Here is a 7,831-nt window from a genome sequence, read left to right on the forward strand (position 1 = left end):
CAATACCATCTCTATCATTGACTATGAATTCATTCGAGTGTTCCTTAAATTCTTCAGTCTGTCTCGCGTTCTCAGCCACTTGTCCAGATATCCTCTTGGCACCATGCAATTCTTCTAGAACAGAGTCTACCCTTTTGAGCAAACATGCCAGGATGCAGTTAGATGTTTTTTTTTTCGCAGAAAATTAGTTTTAACAACTATATCAGAGAACACTGACTCTCTCAATATCATCATTGAGAACACCACATTTTGCATCCAGTAACAGTAAAGAAATCAACCCTATTTCCTAAATTCAGTAATTGAACAATGGACCTAAATCGATTTTCCCTGACTTTCCTTGACCAATCTGCCATTTCCCTGACTTCACCTGATACATTTTTACTTGCCTGACTTTCACTTATTTTCCAGAATGTGGACACCCTGGTGAAAGTTTTGTATGTATTACTGTTTCATAGAAAAAATGGTGTCATATGATATTTGCCATTGCGTGAGTACGTATTGGTTATTTGTCTTCCCGTTGAGTAAAGAAAGCTACAGGAATTGCGTTTTAATTGTAATTCAAAGCGGTTAATATTGCAATCGCATATTTCTTGAAATGTCATATGTGCTTGCAGTACTTACTGTATTTCATTTTTTTCTAAGAGTAAAAACATTCATTTAATGGCATGTGTGGAATTAAAACTGTAAATTGTTCATTAATTCCCAGTTTCAATATAATTTCTGCAAAACAAGCCTCATTATTCATTACTATGATTAATATTATCCCTTCTATTTATTTGTTTTACAAATTTATTAAATAATCTGATCACACAATTTTCCAGGCAGAATTTTAAGATGTTCACGAGCAAGAACTCAAATCCCTTCTTACACTTTCGTTGTTTAAGAGTATAAAGAGTAGTATCTACCTGTATTGCTCTTATGAATTTACTTAATAAATTACAAATACGATATACGGTATTTTAAGTGAAAAAATAGTATTCTATTAGTTATACAACCTTTCATCAGTGTTAGAAACAACCAGGAAATCTAATATTGATATACAATTGTTGAGATCATGTCTTGCCCTCTCACTTTTAACGTCCAACCGCCGCCACTGCCTCGGATATCATACTATCCGAGAAAAGGGAAGGAAGAAAGACAGTTTTAATTTTGTATTATTGTTCTGCACGTCGGTCCAGTTTCCTACAACTCATGATAGACTTTCTAAGGTCTTTACTAACAGAAGAAGGACATTCGTGAAATCATTCAGTTTCAGTATCACGGTTATGTCGTGTGGGCTAAAGTAGACGATGATGATAAAAAATGAATGAAATGGTGGAACGAAGAAAGTGCGAAGAAATGGGAGAAAACCCACGAACACAGTGCTTGTCCACTACAATGCTTACTTGGTGCGAGCTGCGATCGAACCAGGGACCCCATGTGCCATAAGTGAACGCTCTACCACTGAGCCACCGTGGCCCTCTAGGTGGAACGAAGAAAGTAGCAGGAAACGGGAAAACCCTGAGAAAACCCATGCACACGGTGTTTTTCCACCATAAATTCACTTGGTGGAACTGGGATCTAACCAGGAACCTCATACGTGATAGGTGAAAGCTCTACCACTCAGATACTGTGTCCATCCACGTGGAATGAAGAAAGTGGCATTAAAGGAGAAAACCCGAGAAAACTCTCCCACACGGTGTTCCTCCACAGCAAAGCCCACTTGGTACGAGCTGCAATCGAACCAGGGACCCCATGTGCCATAAGTGAGTGTTCTACCACTAAGCCACCGGAGCTTCCCAAAGAATATTCGATTCTAAATCAAACTAGAAGTCGATTCAGAACAAGATGTATCGTCATGAAAGCTCTCCTTGAATAACAACAATAACAACAACGAACAAAAATAAAAATAAATAAAAGAAACTACCTAGATAGAAAAAATAACAGTTATGCTATTTTGTTGTGGCTTTGTAGTGCTCGAAAAACTGTTCAAAAGATGTATTTATTTTTTGTGCATTCAATATTTATAGTATTTCATTTTACAAATCAGTGTTCAATGACTGTCTTGTTAGTAAATCATTTACAAACAAGAATCGTTCTGTACGTAAGAGTCATTTATAACCTTGCTTCTGCTGTCGTATTTTTATATGTATTTATAAGCTACGCTGCATTAAAACAAAACTCTGTTTTTAACGCCATAAACATTGATTTTCTTTCGTCTTTTGTAGTTTATTTTTAAATTGCTTTTCAATTCCGAATTCTTTCACATTTGTTGTAGCTTTGACAGATATATTATATTTTGATATTGATTCTGAAATCTATTGTTCATTATTTACCAACGCTGTCAAAGTAAATGAATCAAACCTCAGTTACCAGATATAAACCTATATAAATCTATTTGTTTTGTTTTGTTTTTTTTTCTTTCTAAAAAATCAACATCAAATGCCCATTGGCAGAATACAGATGTAGATGTATTCATTAGATTTTTTGTTTTCTCAAAATGTTTCGTACAAATATTTAGCTGTGACTAAATATAACAATAGTGGATTTGTTGGTATGCTATTTGATTAAAACTTCTCTTTAAAATTCACAATCAAGAATTAAAAATGGACCTAAATAAATGCATGAATATGTAACATATTGCAAAATTAAATGGAAATCTTAACACTATATCTCGATATATTTCTGAATTTATTTCAAAATTATATGAATATTGATATGTAATACGAATGGAAGATTTGAAATATAGTTCTACATTGAAAGCAGTGGCAATGATGTTCTTGGGATGAGTACATAGAGAAAAAAATGCGTATGTGGTGTACATAACACCGTAGGTTACATACGTAAATCCTGTAACTTTTGGACTTACAAGGGACATCACCCAATTGTCCGGCTCCGATTTCAATGAAATTTTTCTAGCTGATGGAGAACATATATGTATTATTTGTGATGACAGAAATTTTTGCCATGGTGCACGTTTTCTATTTTTTTATAGATATATATTTTTTTAAAAAAGTTGTGATGTGGTTGTTAGAGATTAATGCAGAAGTCCCTTACTAACCTTTGTAAACGGAACATTTATGAAAGAACAACCATGTAGATACATATAAGGCCTAGGGGGAAGTTGTATGGTAGGTGTGACCCTTGACGGCAGCCATCTTGAAATCCGCCATTTTGAATTAAGGTCGAGTTTTTTAAATGGGAATAGGGTAATATGATACATAATTTCGGGCTAGAATTTAATCAGAAAGACAATGGTGAAGCTAGTTTTGAGATACAACCATTTTGGGGAAAGTTACAGGCATTTGATTGTTCACTTACTATGTGCGAAAGTCCCTTACTTCCGCTTCTAACCCGCGTATTAATGATAATAAGTGGATAAAAGCTTCTGTAATACATATTATGCCTCGAGGAAAGTGATAACGTAAAGGTAGCCTTGACGGCAGCAATCTTGAAATCCGCCATTTTCAAATAAATAAAGTTTGAAAAATGAGAACTATAGCATGTGACACCTCGTTTTAATAGCAAATATTCCCGAACAGCCAATGGTATGCTTATTTTGGTTCTATAGTTAACCAGTATGAATTTAGGACTGTTTTTAATGTGCACCAAACGTTCATTATTCAATCCTTCAAATTGGCAACAATCTTAATTTTCAAATGAAATTATAAGAGATTAGTGTTATACGAACACAAAATTATCAGGAAATGTAACATACAGGTTGCGACAACTACAAACAATAAAATATTTTTAATAAATACAACTCTAAATGAACAGTAGCAATGATAGAAAATATCAAAGAGGCATAACATGACTGTTCCCAAAGCATTGTTTGTACCATGATCATAATATGAAAACAGGTAACTTGTTTATAAAGACGTGTAACTTAGAGTTCCGATCAATACTGATTATAAATCTTACAAACATGAATCATCGACAACAATTGCTAGAAAACGAATGACTTTTTTTGTCTGAGTAGCTAAAAAAATTCCATAGAAAATAAATAAATATACAATAAAAAAATAAATATAAAACAAAACAAAAGACCCTTGATTTACACAACAATCATATTTCGTTTTCCTTTTTGAAGTGAATTTTCATTTGATTTTTCGTCTCATCTACTATACAAGCTACGTCTTCGGCATTACCTGAATGCAAAGTTGTAGTTCTTTCGTTGTGCGATTATTCATGTCAATAAACGAGTTTTTGAAGGGCAGGTATTGGAAATAAATAATTACATGGCAAGTCTTCAAAATTCAGAAAGATTGCTGGATGCTTGTTCCAACACCATTCATGAACTGACAAATTACAACTCTTAAAAAATGTAATAAATTTAGAAAACATGAGCCATGACAACAATTGCAAAGTGCCAGTTGGGATCTTAAAACATGCGGTGAAAATTAAGAGTGTTGCTAATTTGAAGGATCGAATAATGAATGTTTGGTGCACATTAAAAACAGTCCTAAATTCATACTGGTTAACTATAGAACCAAAATAAGCATATTATAGGCTGTTCGGGAATATTTGCTATTAAAATGAGGTGTCACGTGCTATGGTTCTCATTTTTCAAACTTTATTTTAATTCAAAATGGCGGATTTCAAGATGGCTGCCGTCAAGGTTACCTTTACGTTATCACTTTCCTCCAGGCATAATATGTATTACAGAAGCTTTTATCCACTTATTATCATTAATACGCGGGTTAGAAGCGGAGGTAAGGGACTTTCGCACGTAGTAAGTGATCAATCAAATGCCTTTAACTTTCCCCCAAATGGTTATATCTCAAAACTAGCTTCACCATTGTCTTCCTGATTAAATTCTAGCACGAAATTATGTATCATATTATCCTATTCCCATTTAAAAAAACTTGACCTTAATTCAAAATGGCGGATTTTGAGATGGCTTCCGTCTAGGTCATTCCTACCATACAACTTCCCCTTAGGTCTTATACCCTACCATACAACTCCCCCTGAGTAGTGATGGGTAGTGGGAATAATCCGGGTGAGAAGGAAAATAAAAAGTGGCAAGATTCTCGGGTTTTTCTCTGGCATATAAATTCCCGGGAAGGAATTTATTTCCATTTCCCTGCTTTATCTTCCAAATTATAAGAACCATATGATTAATTACTTTATTTTCGTTTATTATGGCCTACTTCTAGGTTTTAAATAATCTGGAGGTTTAAAAAATTAAAATTCGTTGACTGTACTTGATATAACTAATAATATAATTTTCTAAGTAACATTTTCGTTTCCACTAAAAAGTAGCAAAGTACTAATTTTCTGATGATTAAAAGGAAACAGTTTGTAAAGTAATGTAGACATTACGTAGAAATGTAGACATTACGAGATAAAGTACTATTAATACACCCCTAACCACCGTTAGTATTAGACGTCGGTCTGTCTCCTGTCTCTGACTCGAATTTCTGAGGAGGTACTCGGACTTCTCTTACATGTGAATTAACGCATGAAATTTCGAGAAATAGGTAGGAAAAAAGATCGCTTGTGGCAATGTTACGTCCAAAAGTATAAAGATAAGTCAGTATCTTGCAAATATTGTAGACATAAATATATATATGCGCAAATGTTGATAAAATGGTGAGACATGTGTCTTCTAGCAGTTATCCAACCTAATTTGTTTTAACATTCAAAAATTTAATATGTTTATAATATCTCTAGTGGAGTCAAGTTTAGAAAATTTCCTTATGTTTAGAAAATCCACTTACATATAAATTTAAACTGTTTTGCGGTGTAAAAGTAATTGGACTTATTATACCATTTTCTTTCACATACTTTCTTGTACTGAAAATACTGTAAGTAAATATACATTTATGAGTAATCTCCAAATATAATAAAATATTAATAAAATAACATAATACCGTTCAGAACATACATTTTAAGAATCCTCTGGAGAGAACAGTAATAATAAACTGTGATTAAAAAAAACGATTTTAACTTTAAAACCATAATATAGTAATAGAAAGCCGGAAAATTCCCATTTTTGGGAATCTTCCCGGGAATTTACCCATCACTACCACTGAGCCGCTGCGGCCCTTTTTCTGTTATAGAATAAAACCAATTCAATACTACATAGACTATTGGACACCTCCTCGCATCCTTTAGATCCTTGAAAACAAAATTTTCTAGATGTGCGCCTGTTCGGTACTATAAGAATTCAACGGTCTTTCGAAGTTCACGATATTTTAACTATCATTAATAAGGTAGGTACGTCATTTAGGAAGGAAAGAAGGCAAATAGTTTCCGATATTTAAAAAAAAATGTATAGTGACATACTATCGAGAAATTCCACTTATACCAGCAGAGGTGGGGAGTTTCCGACATTCTCCAAGCAGAACTTGAAATTATGCTGCTGTTGCGATGGAGGCGACACAAAAAGTGCCCCTAGATAAAATAAATTATGAAACCTCACATTTAAGTGTAAAAATAGCCAAGAAAGCTCCATCGCTTTTTGTCGAGGTTAGTGTTCAATTGTCCCTCACACCACGAGCTGAATGTGAATGGAGATAAGGTGAAGGTCAGTTGTTGGTGTGAGTATATCCAACATATTAGTTGGTAGTGGCAATTCAATTACACTGTGAACTTTCATAAACATAGAGTGAACATGGTACCTCCAGAGAGAGTCATAAAGGCGTCTATGCTGTACGAGTTCAAACTGGGGTCAAACGAAGCTGCAGCGGGGCGGAACATATATCAGGTCTTTGGTGAGAGTGTTGCGACTACGCGGAGAGTACAGCGGTGATTTAACAAGTTTAAGGACGGTGACGAAACACTCGAAGATGCACGACGTGCAGGAAGAACAACACATGTACAAAATTAATATTTTCAACCACAGTAATTGAGGCGAACAGTGGCAACACATGTGAGGAATTGGAAGTACGATTCAGTTGAGTGGAGAAATAATTCAGCAGGACCTCCATCAACTTGGGAAGCACTACAAGTTGGGTCGATGAGTCCCACATGATTTGGCTCCCTGCCAGAAGGCAACACAAGCAAACATCTGTGTTTGTTTGCTGTTTCCTGAGAAAGGAACCATTTCTGAATAGGGTGTTGACATGTGATGATAAATGGGTCCTTCACAAAACTCCACGGCGCTGAAATGATTGGTTAGCAGGCACTCCATGAACCGGATCCAAAACAGCCGAAAACAGAAGAAGGTACTCCTGTGTATTTGGTGGACTGCTCGCGGCATCAGGCTGAGAACTGCTACCAGCTGATCAGAGCATGAATACAACTGTGTACTGTCAGCAGTTTAGCCGTGTTTAAGAAAACTCAAAACTCTGGAGCCAGCACTTCTGAATCGCAAAGGGATCCTCCTGTTACAGGAGATGGCTAAGCCCCAGGTGGCTAGGATAACCCGGGACAACGTTCTAAACCTTGGATAGGAAACACTATTACATCTTCCATACTCCCCGGACACTGCTACGTCCTATTATCACCTGTTCCATTCCTTGGACAATTACCTTATAGGACGCAAGTTCAAATCCCTAGTAGAGGTACAAACTGTACTTGATACCTTCTTCACTTCACAGTCCACCTAGATCTGCTTCGATGTAATCGATGGCCTTCCAAAACATTGCCAGAAGGTCGTCGATGCTGACGGGGACAATTTTTGATAATCCAGGTACGTCTTGGGCGACATATGTGTGTTGTATAATCAAAAAGAACTAATTATTTCATTTAGTTGGAATATTAAAATTTTTACTATGTATGTGAATCCGAACTTTTTCTTGAGTATGTACTCAGGTAGAAAAATAAATTTAGTTTGAAAAAGTGAACGGAAAATCCAAGGACACAAACACTCTACAAAATAACAGTGACGTAGTTAAGCTCTTGGATT

The sequence above is a fragment of the Thermobia domestica genome, chromosome 1 (genome assembly GCF_964235325.1).
Source record: "Thermobia domestica chromosome 1, izTheDome1.hap1.1, whole genome shotgun sequence".
In the NCBI taxonomy this organism is placed as follows: domain Eukaryota; kingdom Metazoa; phylum Arthropoda; class Insecta; order Zygentoma; family Lepismatidae; genus Thermobia; species Thermobia domestica.